We start from the raw sequence: 17,590 nt of genomic DNA on the forward strand, positions 1-17,590 counted from the left end.
ATATGGTTTTATATAGACTTTTGGAAAGGCATGTATTTACAAGAAAGTGATTAGGAGCACTACAGCCTTTCTGATAAGTATATGTGAATGACATATTGTTGATCGGAAATGATGTAGAATTTTCTAGAAAGCATAAAGGAGTATTTGAAAGGATTTTTTCAAAGAAAGACCTCAGTAAAGCTACTTACATATTGAGCATCAAGATCTATTGAGATAGATCAAGACGCTTGATAAGATTTTCAATTAGTACACACCTTGACTAGATTTTGAAGTAGTTCAAAATGGAACAGTCAAAGAAAGAGTTCTTGCCTGTGATGCAGAGGTGTGAAGTTGAGTAAGACTCAAAACCCGACCATGGGAGGAAATAGAAAGAGAATGAAAAGTCATTCCATGTGCCTGAGTCATAGGTTCTATAAAGTATGCTATGCTGTGTACCAGACCTATTGTATACTCTGCTCTGGTTTGGCAAGGGAGTACAATAGTGATCTAGGAGTAGATTATTGGACATTGGTCAAAATTATCCTTAGTGGAATAAGGATATGTTTCTCGATTATGGAGGTGACAAAAGGTTCGTCGTAAAGGGTTACGTCGATACAAGTTTTGGCACTGATCTAAATGACTCTAAGTCTTAATCTGGATACATATTGAAAGTGAGAGCAATTAGCTAGAGTAGGTCCGTGAAGACCATTGTAGACATAGAATATTTGTAAAATACATACGGCTCTGTATGTGACAGACCCGTTGACTAAACTTCTCTCACGAGAAAAACATGATCATACCTTAGTACTCTTTGGGTGTTAATCACATAGCGATGTGAACTAGATTATTTACTCTAGTAAACCCTTTGGGCGCTGATCACATGACGATGTGAACTATGGGTGTTAATCACATGCAGATGTGAATATTAGTGTTAAATCACATGATGATGTGAACTAGATTATTGACTCTAGTGCAAGTGGGAGACTGAAGGAAATATGCCCTAGAGGCAATAATAAAGTTATTATTTATTTCCTTATATCAAGATAAATGTTTATTATTCATGATAGAATTGTATTAACCGGAAACATAATACATGTGTGAATACATAGATAAACATAGTGTCACTAGTATGCCTCTACTTGACTAGATCGTTTATCAAAGATGGTTATGTTTCCTAGCCATGAACAAAAGAGTTGTCATTTGATTAATGGGATCACATCATTAGGAGAATGATGTGATTGACTTGACCCATTTCGTTAGCATTAGCACTTGACCGTTTAGTATGTTGCTACTGCTTTCTTCATGACTTATACATGTTCCTATAACTATGAGATTATGCAACTCCCGTTTACCGGAGGAACACTTTGTGTGCTACCAAACGTCACAACGTAACTGGGTGATTATAAAGGAGCTCTACAGGTGTCTCCGAAGGTACATGTTGGGTTGGCGTATTTCGAGATTAGGATTTGTCACTCCGGTTGTCGGAGAGGTATCTCTGGGCCCACTCGGTAATGCACATCACTATAAGCCTTGCAAGCATTGCAACTAATGAGTTAGTTGCGGGATGATGTATTATGTAACGAGTAAAGAGACTTGCCGGTAACGAGATTGAACTAGGTATTAAGATACCGACGATCAAATCTCGGGCAAGTAACATACCGATGACAAAGGGAACAATGTATGTTGTTATGCGGTTTGACCGACAAAGATCTTTGCAGAATATGTGGGAGCCAATATGAGCATCCAGGTTCCGCTATTGGTTATTGACCGGAGACATGTCTCGGTCATGTCTACATTGTTCTCGAACCCGTAGGGTCCACACGCTTAAGGTTTCGATGACAGTTATATTATGAGTTTATGAGTTTTGATGTACCGAAGGAGTTCGGAGTCCCGGATGAGATCGGGGACATGACGAGGAGTCTCGAAATGGTCGAGACGTAAAGATCTATATATTGGACGACTATATTCGGACTTCGGAAAGGTTCAGAGTGATTCGGGTATTTTTCGGAGTACCGGAGAGTTAGGGGAATTCGCCGGGGAGTATATGGGCCTTATTGGGCCATACGGGAATAGAGGAGAGAGGCCAAAAGGAAGGACGCTTGCGCCCCCCCTCTGGTCCGAATTGGACAAGGGGCGCAGCCCCCTTTTCCTTATTCCTCTCCCCCTCTTTCCCCTTCTCCTACCCCAACAAGGAAGGAGGGAGTCCTACTCCCGGTGGGGGTAGGACTCCCCTTGGCGCGCCCCCTCCTAGGCCGGCCGCCCCCTCCCCCCTTGCTCCTTTATATACGGGGGCAGGGGGGCACCTCTAGATACAACAACAATTAATCCCTTGGATCTCTTAGCCGTGTGCGGTGCCCCCCTCCACCATAGTCCACCTCGATAATATCGTAGCGGTGCTTAGGCGAAGCCCTGCGATGGTAGAACATCAAGATCATCACCACGCCGTCGTGCTGACGGAACTCTCCCTCGACACTCGGCTGGATCGGAGTTCGAGGGACGTCATCGAGCTGAACGTGTGCTAGAACTCGGAGGTGCCCTAGTTTTGGTGCTTGATCGGTCGGGCCGTGAAGACGTACGACTACATCAACCGCGTTGTGCTAACGCTTCCGCTTTCGGTCTACGAGGGTCCGTGGACACTCTCTCCCCGCTCGTTGCTATGCATCACCATGATCTTGCGTGTGCGTAGGAAATTTTTTGAAATTACTATGTTCCCCAACAATAATCGCACAAGGAAGTGATGTCGTTGTGTCGTTTCTCAACGACACCGATGGTCAGGAAGGACTGGGTGAAGAAGAGGGCTATGTTCATGATGGCTCCGGTGACCCATTAATGCCAGTACAAGAAGAGGGCTATGTTCATGTTGGCTCCGGTGACCCAATGGAGGTACAAGAAGGAGACCGTGATGACGGCTCCGGTGACCGAAACCGAGTCCGGCCAGGTATATATATATATATATTAGTGAAGCCCGTGTTGACTAGTTTATTGATGCATTCATTGTTTTCATATGTACACATATTAATTAACTCTCTTCTTTCTTCTTTTTTCTCTAGCCCTCCGTATCGAGCTCAACTTCGGTAAAGAAACGAGGCCCGAAGAAAAAGTTGCGCTCGGATGAAAGGTTTGAGATCACAGAAATCGCGCGCGATGGCAAGCCGATTGAACCCATCCGGACAAGGGATGCATTTCGTGCTCAGTGCGGGGTTCTTGTTAGGGACAAGATCCCGATCAGTATCCAGCAATGGTTAAAGCCAAAGAAGGAAGACCATGAGGTGTCGACGTCTTATGTCTCCGATATGCAGAAAGAAGATCTTTGGCCAATGCTTAAGGCAAATTTCACCCTACCGCCAGAGGAGGATCCAGAGAAGCCAGTTAAAGAGGAATTGATCAAGTCTCATGCTCTTAAGAAGATGGCAGAACTATTCAGGAGGTGGAGGAATGAGCTGAAAACGTTTGTCGACAAAGAAGAGACACCAGAATTCACTGGTCGGTTTGAGAAGATCAGAGATTAATGGCCTGCATTTGTGGCCCACAAGACATCGGAAAAGAGTAAGAAGATTTCAGTGACAAACAAGATTAATGCTGCGAAGAAGAAGCATCACCATCGCACGGGGTCAGGTGGTTACCTCAAAGCCCGACCTTTGTGGGACAAGGCTGAGAATGACCTGATTGCTAAAGGGGTCGAACCAGAGACATTGAGATGGCTAGACCGTTGCCGGACTTGGTTCTTCGGGGTTGGCGGAACGTTGGACCCTGTATCAGGGAAGTGCGTTTGGACGGAAGAGCAACTGCGAATACCCGTCAGGAAGCTTCAGGAGTATATCGAGAAAGCGCAGGAAGGGACGTTCGTTCCAGACAGATAGAACGACGAGCTCACAATGGCCCTCGGGAATCCTGAGCACCCTGGACGGACACGAGGCACGCCAGGCTCCCTTCCATGGAAGGCTGGGTTTCCGGACGCAGGGGGTTACAAAACCCAGGAGAGGAGGAAGAAAGTGGAGCTTAGCCAACTGCAGGCACTGCACCAAAGGGTACAAGGGCTAGAGGAACGAGAAGCAGATCACAGCAAACGACCTGCCGAAGCTTCCCCTGAAGCTACCCCGCCATCTCAGTGGAGAAGCAGCGCAGCTTCCACCGAGCAGGCTCAGCAGCTGGAGCCTCTCTTCACGGGCTACCCCGTGGATGCTATCACAGAGTCTCAACATTGCCACCTTATGACGCGATGGATGACATTGAAAGTCAAGACGGCTGTTGGCTCTATTATACCTAATGAACCTGGCTCAACCTACCATGGCCAGCCGATTCCGGAAGGATATGCAAGGGTGATGGTGGATGAAATAACAGACGGACGGGTGAAGGGGAGATTCGGCTGGGTTCTTCTCTGAAGACTCCATGCCTATAGCGGAAGGAGCTCGTCAACCTTTCGAACTGGACGCCTCCGCCTCCTCCTCCTCCTGCGGCGAGTCAGGGCACTCCGCCTCCTCCTCCGCCTCCTCCGGCGAGTGATCAGGGCACTCAGCCTCCTTCTCCAGCGTGTGGCGGCACTCTGCCTCCTTCTCCACCTGCACCAGCGCGCCCGAGCAGCCAGCTGCCTCCTCCTTCTCCGCCTCGCCAGAAAGGGCTGAAGAGACCCGCTGCCGCCCCGGCTGCTCCGGCGCGTCATAGTCCTTCTCCTCCGCCTCGTAAGCAAGCACGAAAGAAGACAGCCGCGGCCACTCTGTCTGCTCTGGCGTCTAGCAGTGCAGTCAGAGGCGGGAGGTAATACAGATACGGTCCATCTCTCAAGCCTCTAGAGAAGTTACCGTACGAGAGGACCGAGGAGGAAAACGCGGAGATCGTGCGGACCGAAGTGAAGGACTTCTTTGAAGGGTTGAAAGCAAAGAGACACCCACCTCCGGAGGAGAAGGTAGATCCGGTGAAAGCAAAGCGCACTATCGATGCCCTGAGGAAACCACCAAAGTCTCCGCCAAAAACCAACTATGAGCGCATTACTGAAAAGGCATATCTCGAAGCGGAGCGGTCGGGAAGTACTGTCAGTGATCAAAGGTTAAAAGAACGAGCAGCTGGGAAAAAAATTGCCCAGCTCGGCGAACAAGCAAAGCAATCGTGGCCCCCGCTCAATGTGTTTAGCGACATCGTCGCTAATGCTCCGGGGACGGTGCCTGGTTATAGCAATCTTAGATATAACCTGCTTGATGTTGTACATTTTGATTTCTTGGAGGTGGACGAATACAGATACGAGTACGGGAAGCCTCTCGTCAAAGATGAAAAATCTCTAACAACGATGATACGAAGATTCCATAATTGGTACATGAAAACCTGCAGAGAGTCTGGGGGACGAATACTTTGTATCTGAGAATTAAAGAGGAGCACGACCTCGTTGGAACTGATCTGTTGCCTGTTACATTTGAGGAGTTCTTCGAGTTCTTCAATCAAAAGGCCCTCTATAAATTAACGGTCTTTTGCTACTGTCTGTAAGTACTATTTCTGTCATTAAGTCTCTATATATAGCTCGGCTCTTTCATTGCATGTATTTATAATTAATTACCCTCACTATATTATGCAGATTGAAGTTCGTCGAGTGCAAAAAACAAGAAATGTATGATATTCGGTTCATTAACACAAATATCATAGATGAATTTCAGGTTCAAGAACGCCGAAGAGGCCGAGGCCAACTTGCTACAATCGTTGATCAAAAATCAAAACAAAGATTTAATACTCTTTCCTTACAACTTCGAGTGAGTGTTACTGTCGTGTGCATATTCGGTTTCCCTTATTACTCGAGCGAGGTTATAGTAATGTAATTGATGAGTTATGCATGCGTGCGCAGCTTCCACTATGTTCTTCTGGAGATTAATCTTGAGCGGGGACTAGTAACCGTCTTAGACTCGAGACTAAATGATCCCGAAACCTATGCGGACATGACTAAAATGCTCAACAAGTAAGTTTAATCGATCATTATCACACCATATCGGCAACTTTTTGTTCATTTCCAGATATCTCAAGTAATAATAATTATTTTCTTTGTCTTGCAGTGTTTGGAAACAGTTCACCGCAGAAGCTGCGGGACTGCCGAATGAGCTGCGATATACATACCCGAAAGTAAGTACTACTAGCTAGCTAGTTGCGCGCATCTCCCATTGATTCTATAGCTATACTTTCATCAATGCCATTTATAATGCTTCATTATCAATTTGATTGACCTCTATTTCTCGTAAAGTGCTTGTGGCAGGAGCAAGGGAATGATTACTGTGGATACTACATGTGCGAGTTCATCTACAACACGACATTGAAAAATAAGCGGGGCTACTCTAAGAGACAATATGAAGTGCGTAAGCAATAATATTCACAATTTCATTTTATTACACTGTCACATCCCTAGCTCTGGTATGACCTAGACTAGCTAGTCATGTGTGCATCATGTTTAAATTCCATTTAAATTTGAAATGGGGATTTGTGAAACCCTCAGAATCATTTTTGGAAATAACCCAAATAAAAATTGCTCCAAAAAGGTCCAAGAAAATGTTCATGTTGCTCTCTGAAAATATTGGGCAGAGATAAAAATCAAACCAATATTTTTAGGAGCTCATAAGTATTTATTTTGGGCATTTGGAATTAATGCATAATTATTTGCATTGGATATATATTTGTTATATATATAATATATTTCCAAAAATTATGCCATTTGTTGAGGAGCTCTGGAACAATGCCACTAGCCCCTACAAAAATTTGCATAAGAAAATAAAATGATTTAGTATTATTATTAAATCAAAACAAATGTCAGAAAAGTAGAAAACAGAAAGAATTCGAAAAACTTACCTCGGCTTCTCACCTGTGCGGCCACCTGGCGGCCCAAGTGGCCAGCCCAGCAGCAGCCCTTCCCACTGGCGCCTCTGTCGTCTTCCTCCCCCTCGCCCAAAGCAGCTGCGTGGACGGCATGTCGTAGCCGCGCCACGGCCTCCTGCCTGCCTGGCCTCTCTCTCACCGTCTGGATGCCCCGGACGATGCCACGCACCGCCCCGTACCCCTCTCACTCTTCCGTGCCCATTCATCTCCTCTCCCTCGCTTTCTCTCTCACGGCCGAGCGCCACCGTCGCCGCCGCTCGCCGTTACCGTAGCCACCGCCTCTCCCTCGCCTCTCCGACTAGCTCAGAAGCTCCGCCACGTCGCCGTCCACCTCTCCATTGAGCCACGCGACGCGGGAAGCCCTGGAGATCCGCCATCGCTGCCGTCTTCATCTTCGGTCGCCGGAGATCGTCCTCGCCGCCCCGCCGACCCCAGCCCTTCCCAGAGCTCGTCGTCGATGCCATCGAGTCCGCCATGAGCCCCTATTCCTCCCCCCTCTTATCTCAAGCTCGTGCTCGCCCCCTATCCCCATCTCCCACCGCGGCAAAGAGCTTCTTGCCGCCGGCCATGGCGTAGCCGTGGCCATAGCCACTGCAACTCGCTCCCGAGCGCGTCACTGAGTTCGTTGCATCCCCAGGAGTCTAACGCACACACCCACTCGCCCTCCCGTGCACCGTAGCGCCGAACCCAACCACGTTCGTGCTCCGGTCGCGCCGCGAGCTCTGCTCCGACGAGCTCCGGCCACCCCGTGTCCTCCCGTCGCCTCCGCTGGATGCGGACAAGCCCGGGCTACGCCCCGGTGCCCTTAGCCGCCGCCCCCGTCGCCTTTAGTGCAAGTCCAGCGCGTTGCCACCGCGAGTTTTGTCGCCGCCGGCCGAACTCCAGCGACAGCCGATGTGGCGAGGTGATTAGCGCTAATCCCCACCAGCTGGACCCCACCTAGCCACTGACAGCAGGCCCCACACCTGGTCAAACCCTAGTCAGCGCAGAGTTTGACCGGGATTTGTTCCCGTGTCACTGACGTGTGGACACCGCACGTCAGGTTTGACCTGGACCTGGCCGTTGACTCGCTGACGTCACGCTGGCATCAGGCTGACGCAGTTAATTCTTTTCTGGATTTAAATTAAATCAGGAAAATCCAGAAATTTTTATAAACTTCAAAAAAATCATAGAAATTCAACCGTAGCTCAGATTGAAATAATTTATATATGAAAAATTATCAGAAAAATGCAATATATCCATATGTACTAGTTTCATGCATGACAAACCAACTTATACCTACTGTATAAGTGAAACACTAAAATGGCATATATAAGAGCTTACTTTGGAGATGCATTTGACTCTTTGGTTCAAATGGACTCCATCCAGATAACAGCTAGTTGCATTAGCTCAAACAGCATCACATCTACATGCCATGATCATGCATCATATTGTTGCATATGCTTGTGTTTTGATTCTCGACACCGTTCCTTCTCGATAGGTCCTGCTTCGGAGACCGTTCTAGAGTACCTGTCTGAGGAGCAGTGCCTTCCTTGTTGATATACCAGGCAAGCAAACCCCCTTGTTCATTCCGATACAATCCTACTCTCTCGCTCCTGCTCTCAGTTATTGCATTAGGACAACAACGTTTCAACTGCTACTTTGTGCTGCGGTAGTTGAACCCATTCCTCTACATGACCTGTCATTGCCACAGTAAATAGTTGAAACCCACTAGCATGTGTAGGAGATGATTGAAGCCACTATTGTGTTCCTACCATGCCATGCCTGCTATTGCTTAGAGTGTGTCAGGTCTGATTCATTGGGAATGAATTGGAGTGAAGTGCTATGTTCTGATGCTGAGAGTTAAGTGTGTGAACACGATTTGGTCAAAGGTAGCGGTGAGAGGCCATGTAGGAGTACATGGTGGGTTGTCTCACTAGAACCGTCCTTAAGCACTGAGTTCTATGTATGTTGTCCAATGACTCGATACTACCACACATTGGGTTCCGGTAACTCGACCCCTCTCGACTTATTAACCAACTTGATCTCTGTCCAGGAGTCGCAACTAGTTTCTGGTGTTTGTAGGTAGTGTTAGTAGTCTACCAAGTGGCACCTGGCCAGGTGGGCTTGGGACAGACTATGCACAAGCGGCGCGGTGTACCAAGTGTAGATCCATCCGGTGAGGTGGGCTTGGGAACCCTTCACACATGGTTTGGGGCCGTGAGTGAAACCCCGGCCGGATCTCCTTACGGATGGAACCCGAATAGGCGATAAACCTGGACTAGAGTCTATTGTGGTTAGTCAGGCCGTGGCCGACACCCTCGCCAGGCTTCCGCTTGAAGGATGCCGAGATACATGACGTGTACATGGCGGTAAGTGGCGAGGGCGTTTGTGAAGAAGTACACCCCTGCAGGGTTAACATGATCTATTCGAATAGCCGGCTCCACAGTTATGGACTTCTTGGATGCGTACGTGGTACATAGACAACTTGAAGTGGATACTCTAAAATGCTCAAGACAAGTGTGAGTGCTATGGATGGCCTTCTCGTAGGGACACGGGGATGAATCCATAGTAGTGCATTGTGTGGTGATTAGTGGATTCGTGTGCGTCATATCACCTCAAAGAAGTTCTCGTAGTCGTAGAACAGGATAGCCACTGAGTCAAAGCTGGCTTGCTGCAACTAAACCCCACATTACCCTCTTGATACATATGCATGTATGATAGGATCTGATGTAAGTCTTGTTGAGTACCTTTGCACTCATGTTGCTTTATTTATGTTTTTTGCAGCGGAGACTTCGGTCTTACTAGTTTCCGTGGACTTCGACAAGTAGCTTGTACCTCAGCTACGATCTTGATAGGATGTTGTAGATAGTCAGGCTCTTTAGCCTTTTTCATTTGTAGATGTCTGTACTCAGACATGTAATGCTTCCGCTTGTTGCTTGTTTGCTCTGAATGTTGGGTCATGTGACCCTTGCTTGTAATAAATGCTATGTTGGCTCTTTGAGCCTTATCTATATGAGTTGTTGAGTTATGTTGTGATGCCATGTTGTACAGCACATACTTGCATGTTATGTGTACGTGTAATGTGTATTGCTATGTGTGGGATCTAACTATCTAGTTGTTTATCCTTAGTAGCCTCTCTTACCGGGAAATGTCTCCTAGTGCTTCCACCGAGCCCTGGTAGCTTGCTACTGCTCCGGAACACTTAGGCTGGCCGGCATGTGTCCTTCTTCGTTCCTGTGTCTGTCCCTTCGGGGAAATGTCACGCAGTGTTTACCAGAGTCCTGCTAGCCCAGTTGCTACAGCCCGGATTCACTCGCTAATGACCGACACATTCGATGTTGGGTCATGTATGCCTGTCCCTGTAAGTTAGTGCCACTTTGGGTTCATGACTAGCCATGTCAGCCCGGGTTCTTTGTCATATGGATGCTAGCGACACTATCATATACGTGTGCCAAAAGGCGCAAACGGTCCCGGGCATGGTAAGGCGACACCCGTGGGAATACCGTGCTTGAGGCTACAAAGTGATATGAGGTGTTACGTGCTAGATCGGTATGGCATAGAATCGGGGTCCTGACGTACACCATCATTTCTGTTGAGTTTCATTCATATATATGTATTAACCCCCTTCTTCAAATTAGACGTGGCAGATGCGGAATGAACTCCTACCACAAGATTGCATGAAAGCAATTCAAGAGGAATTGGCGGGATTCTTTCTTGACCACATCATCAATAAAGCTGGAGAATATCATGTGGAAGTTGATTTCAAATGCAAGGGGATTGTAAGAGATCTTACATATTGTATATGTATGTAGCCAGTAGCGTCGGATAGATAATACGAAAACTTGTTTCGACCAATCTCTCGAAGAAGGAGAGGTCGATCGATCAATTCTCTCGGTATGCATGACGAACTTCTGTACTTAATGGTTTCCTTCATTTTCTTACTAGCTAGCGTGTCGAGGGCCTCTCTATGTACAGTACGTAGCGTCGACCAAGCATGGACATAAGAGAGGACACTTCTCTCTATTAATTAGCTAGCTAACACAATATATGAAACACCTAAATTAACCCCCCAAAACCCCCAACCCCCCTCCCCCTCCTTCAAAAAAAAACAAAAGCCCCAGCCCCTGAAATGCTGATGCGTGGATGCCTTTTGGTCCCGGTTGGTGCCACCAACCGGGACCAAAGGCCCTCCTGCCTGGGCTCGGCGCACCGGCCACGTGGAGGCCCATCTGTCCCGGTTCGTGTTAGAACCGGGACTAAAGGTCTAGGGCATTAGTAACGACCCTTTAGTCCCGGTTCAAGAACCAGGACAAAAGGCCTTAACCAACCGGGACTAGTGGGGGTTTTTCTACTAGTGCTAGCATAAATTTTGAAATGAGCATATGGCAGAACAGAGACCTATAAAGAGTTCATTCTCTATGTTAGATATGTATAGTACGGTACATTGGGACAATGCAGACTCTTAGTTAGAGAAATATGTAAGTTGCAAAGTACTCCTCCATCCCAATATATAGAGTGATTGACAAAAAACTACCACTTTAGGGGATAATGTCCCACAGAACTACCACTTTTTAAAAACTCACCAAAGACTATCAAATTTTTCTAATTTTGTGACTAAAACTTACCACTTTCAGATACTGACAACATTACACGATTTAAACGTGATTATGACAGACGGGCCCATCCGTTAGGACTGACGTGGCGGATAAGTAAACTCCTTCTACCATGCCTTTAGTATTGCTCCCGACGTGCGTGCGTTGGCGCTTGGAGGCTCGTCGGCGGGCGTCCGGCCGGGGCGGCTGCATCGGGAAAGAGTCGAGGTCGGGCGCGAGTTCCACGCCGGTGTCCTATAGGGGCGACTGCTTCGGGGCTCACGCGGGCCGCGGCAACGCGAGGAAGATGGGCACGAGCCGCGGGGCTGGTTGCTGCTGCGGGGGGGGGGGGCGTCGGGCCCTCCTGGCTGAACTCGACGACGGAGCGACCCCGCACGACGTGCCGGAGCCGGGCACGAGCGGCCCCGCCGCCGCTGCCGGGCTCACCTGTGACCCTTGCTGCCGGCATCGGCTGCTGCGCGGCCCTGCTCTCCTACGATGCTGCGTGCTGCACCTGGCCCGACGCTCTGGCCACGCCCGCCAAGGACGAGGCCCGCATTGCCGCCGACATCACGAGGCTCCAATCTTGCTACCAGAGCTAGCGGAGGCACCAGCCGTGCTGCCAAGATGCCCTCTATGCACGAGCCTTTTCACGCGGCCGAGCTCAACGCGTCCGTCAGGCCGGGGAGGTGGGACGCCGCTGCCGCTGCCCGAAACTGGCGAGAGGAAGGAAGGAGGAGGAGGAGGCGTTGACTGGCGAGGTGGTGGTGGGCCAACTGCTACTGCTGCGCGGCCGGGTACGAGTGGCGTGGCGCGATGTCGAGAACGAGCGGCAGGGCCAACTGCTACTGCTGTGCGGCCGGGTACGAGCGGCCGGGCGCGATGTCGGCCACGAGCGGCGGGGCACGACGCAGGCAGACGCTGGGGGCGAGGCACCCGGCGACGATGACCGTCCCGGACATGGGGGGTGGAGCGCAGAACAGAGGAGGCGGACGAGGTGCGGATGGACACGGTGCAGGCCGGGATGCGCCTCGCCTCGCCGAAAACGCAGATTTTTGACAGGCGAGCGCTGGCGGTGGAGGGCGGCGGAGGTAGCACACGAGGTGTTCGAGGAAATGCCACAGAGATGAGGACGATGGTTGATGCTGACGTGTGGGACCCATCTATAATAACGGTCAACTTAATGGTCAACACGTTTAAACCATCTAAACCAGTCATTATTCGAAAGTGCTAGTGTTTAGTCACAAAATTAGAAAATTTTATTAGTTTTCGGTCAGTTTTTAAAAAGTGGTAGTTCTGTGGGATGGTAACCCCTAAAGTGGTAGTTTTTTTGCAATCACTCCAATATATAAGACATTTTTTGACTTTAGTGTAGTGTTAAAAAACATCTTACATTATGAGACGGAGGGAGTACAATTTAAACCAATTTATCAAAGCTTTTTTCGATCGAAGGGGCCACACGGCCCCCATTTTCATTATGAAAATGGAGTTGTTTACAAGGTATCAAACCAACATTACATCACTGATCTAGAAGCCACACCAGGATGCTCCAGCCTATCCAGCCTAATCATCACACCACTGACATATATCACCACATCAGGATGCTTCAAACTGTCCAAAACTAGCCATGGAAGGGCCTAGTGCTACGCTAGCTACAAAGGTATCAACAGACTAAAGGACGATAACCAAATTAAATATAAATGCTTTGAAGCCAGCAAGCATTTCAAGTGGCTAGCTTCACAAAATTCTTCTCACATGCGGCGCCAAACCATGCCCTTCTCTGAAGATATCACGAGTCACCCTCATGATACGCCTAGACACCTGATGAAGCATGCTTTGCACCCCTCTTTTCTGCAGTTTTTTCCATGAGTCAAGTAGGGAACAAACAAGGAAGATAATGTCAGTAGGATCTCTAGGCATAACACTTTGAAAACATGATTTGTTCCTTGTTTTCCATATAGACCACAAGAGAGCAGCAGTACCCAATAAAACAACTACTCTATCTTTGCCAATATAGATAGGAAACCAGTTCTGGCATAAGTCGAAGAAAGACATTGGAGCTCTCTAGCTCCCTAGAGCACATCCCACAATATTCCACAGGAACTTAGCTAAGGAACAAGAGAAAAATAAATGATTCACACTCTCTTCACTGTCACAAAGTTAACAAAACTTAGCACCTTTCCAACCTTTTTTACTCAGATTGTCCTTGGCCAGAATCCTATTTTTATTACTAACCAAGAGAATGCCTTAACTTTATGAGGCATCTTCATCCTCCATAGTTTTTAAAAATGGAAAACAACTTGTCTAGCTATAAGATAGTGATACAGAGATTTAACGGAGAAGCTACCGGAGTTTGTAAGTAGCCATTTAACTTTGTTAGGCTTATCCGACAAAATCACCTGACCACACATATCAAGTAACTTATTCCACATATCAAGACACTACAAGAAATATGTCAACTAGTGACCTTCTGTCAGTGACCCTGGAGGAATTGGTCATAGATCTATGACCATTTCAGACCAATTGGTCAAAAGCTGTTCGGGGGCTCCAAACCCTAAACAATAACGACCATTTAGGTCAGAAAGGTTGTAATTTCCTTACACGAAAAGGTCATAAAGCAGATAGCACAGGTCTGCTTCCTTATTTCTAGCTGATCATGACCAATATAGATGGTCATAACCTTGTAAATTGTGGTGGGTTGCTATGACTAGGCGCCACCTCATCAGCTTTGCATATGTGTCATGTTCATGTGGCAGTTTTTGCTCTAGGTTGTGAAGCAACCTATATTTCTGTCATTCCCAAAATTCCCAAAAAAATCTCATAAATTCTTTGGGTCATATCTTCGTCAAATATGTAAAAAAACCTTCCTTGCGTAGTTCAAAAATAATTCAAAAATATTCATTTTCCTATTCTGTTCAGAAAAACACTTTGTGAAGGAAGTACCACTTTGGCATGTCCAAATGGTATCCATTTTCTACAGTGCTTTTCTCTACCCAAATAACCTTCCTCCACCAAATGCCAGCTAAATCCATTCATTATTTTGAGCCCGGCTTCAACATTCGTATTTATGTCCAGTGTGGTACTTTGCAAAGCAAGTACCACCTAGGCTCCTCCTTTTGAGCTGAAAATTTGTGAAGACGGTCTTCTTAGTAATTGATCATCCTCATCCAGAACTCACACCCATTAGCCATGTGCATTTCCCGTACCGCTAATCAAACACTTGGCTGCTTATTCATGTTTGAGCATCGATCGGTCTCCTCGTGAGAATCTTATGTTGTGATTTTCTTCCTAGCACCTACCCGGGGAGTTCCCAACCCACTAGACATGCCTAGGCAGCCCAGAACACATGGCAACGCCACGGTCACGCGGTGACCACGCGACGGGCATGCGAGTTTACGCGCTCTAGAGTTGGGGCCCTCGGCCACCGTCCAAACCTCGACATATCGCCACCAAACCATGTATTTATGATTAAATAGGTAATTATGTAACTAGAAATGATTTTTGGAAAAATAAATAACAAACTATGAGGCAGCTGCAGTTTAAATTTGACCCGCTTCCAACTGAATCGACGGGATTTTGTCTTTTTACCAGAGGTGGATCAAAACTTTTGACACCCAACCATTTTGTCAATTGTGCATTAAATATGGCCTAGTATTTTATAAAATTTATTTGGTCCAATTTTGCAACAAATATATGGTAGGTCCTTCATAAAAAAACTCATTTCAGGCACTCGGAAAATGGAAAATGAATTTTCCGTGCAAAGAAAATGAAAACTTCCTTAGGCAACATTGTTTGCCATTCCAAGATGCACCCTTGTGCACAATATGAGATCATTTGAACAAACTATGCCATGAATGTGGCCATAAGATTGATCATTTGGCTTGAAAGCCATGAATCTTCACGCATGACAGCTCATTTCTGATAACAGTTTTTTAAATAATTTTCGTATTACAAGTTTATTATTTTTCCTGGAAACTTGGTCACATATAATGACACAATGCGAAGGTTTTCCAATTTTTTGATTTTTTTTTTAATTTTTTATGCCCGTTTCAAAATGCGGTCAAAACGGCGGGCATGACCGTTCCTAGCTAGTGCTTGAATCTGGGAAAACTTTTAATGTTTCTCTTATTAAATAGATACTTATGTACCTAGAAATGATTTTTGAAAAAAATAAATAGCAAACTATGAGGCAGCTGCAGTTTAAAATTTGACCCGCTTCCTACTGAATCGGCGGGAATTTGTCTTTTTCACTAGAGGTGGATCAATACTTTTGACACCAAACCATTTGGTAAATTGTGCATTAAATATGGCCTAGTATTTTAGAAAAATGATTTGTTCCAATTTTGTAATAATTATTTGATATGTCCTTCACAAAAAAACCTTATTTGGGGCACTCGAAAAATGGAAAATGGCTCTTTTGTGTAATGAAAGTGAAAACTCCCTTAGGAAACATTGTTTGCCATTCCAAGATGCACCCTTGTGCACAATATGAGATCATTTGAACAAACTATGCCATGAATGTGGCCATAAGATTGATTATTTGGCTTGAAAGCCATGAATCTTCACGCATGATACCTCATTTCTGAGAACACTTTTTTAAAATAATTTCCGTATTACAAGTTTATTATTTTTCCTGGAAACTTGGTCACATATAATGACACAATGCGAAGGTTTTCGAATTTTTTGATTTTTTTTTAATTTTTATGACCGTTTCAAAATGCGGTCAAAACGGCGAGCTTGACCGTTCCTAACTAGTGGTTGAATCTTGGAAAACTTTTGATGTTTCTATGATTAAATAGATACTTATGTACCTAGAAATTATTTTTGGAAAAAATAAATAGCAAACTATGAGGTAGCTGCAGTTCAAATTTGACCAGCTTCCAACTGAACCGGCGAGAATTTGTCTTTTTCACCAGAGGTGGATCAAAACTTTTTACACCCGACCATTTGGTCAACTGTGCACTAAATATGTCCTAGTATTTTAGAAAATTGATTTGGTACAATTTTGCAATAATTATTTGATAGGTCCTTCACAAAAAAACCTCATTTGGGGCACTCGAAAAATGGAAATGGCTCTTTTGTGCAATGAAAGTGAAAACTCCCTTAGGCAACATTGTTTGCCATTCCAAGATGCACCCTTGTGCACAATATGAGATCATTTGAACAAACTATGCCATGAATGTGGCCATAAGATTGATAATTTGGCTTGAAAGCCATGAATCTTCACGCATGATAGCTCATTTCTGAGAACACTTTTGTAAAATAATTTCCATATTACAACTTTATTATTTTTCCTAAAAACTTGCTCACATATAATGACACAATGCGAAGGTTTTCCAATTTTTTGATTTTGAATTTTTATGCCCGTTTCAAAATGCGGTCAAAACGGAGGGAATGACCGTTCCTAGCTAGTGGTTGAATCTTGGAAAACTTTTGGTGTTTCTCTGATTAAATAGATACTTATGTACCTAGAAATGATTTTTGGAAAAAATAAATAGCAAACTATGAGGCAGCTGCAGTTCAAATTTGACCCGCTTCCTACTGAATCGGCGGGAATTTGTCTTTTTCACGAGAGGTGGATCAAAACTTTTTACACCCAACCATTTGGTCAATTGTGCATTAAATATGTCCTAGTATTTTAGAAAATTGATTTGGTACAATTTTGCAACAAATATATGGTAGGTTCTTCACAAAAAAACCTCATTTCGGGCACTCGAAAAATGGAAAATGAATTTTCCGTGTAAATAAAATGAAGAATTCCTTAAGCAACATTGTTTGCCATTCCAAGATGCACTCTGATGCAAAGTATGATATATTTTGAACAAATTATGGCATTTCAAAATGCACCCTCGTGCAAAAAATAAAAGAGAAACAAATAGAAAAACACAATTACATAAGCTTTGTTCTTATTGGTTGAAATGTTTGTGCCATGGATCGATGACATGGCATCCATCCATCCATCCCATTTATCTAAAGAAACAAATAGAAAGAAAGAAAAAGAACCCCCGCCCCCGGGCAGCCCAACCACCCAAACCCTATCCCCTCCCCAGATCCATCGTCGCCGCCCCCTTCTCCCCCCTCATCCCCTCCAACCACCGAAACCCTATCCCCTCCCCAGATCCAATCTCGCCGCCGGCCTCACTCTCCCCCCTCATCCTCTCCTGCTCGCGCATGCTCCTCCCCATTTCTGAGTA

This window comes from Triticum dicoccoides, chromosome 2A, assembly GCF_002162155.2.
Source record: "Triticum dicoccoides isolate Atlit2015 ecotype Zavitan chromosome 2A, WEW_v2.0, whole genome shotgun sequence".
Taxonomy (NCBI): Eukaryota; Viridiplantae; Streptophyta; class Magnoliopsida; order Poales; family Poaceae; genus Triticum; species Triticum dicoccoides.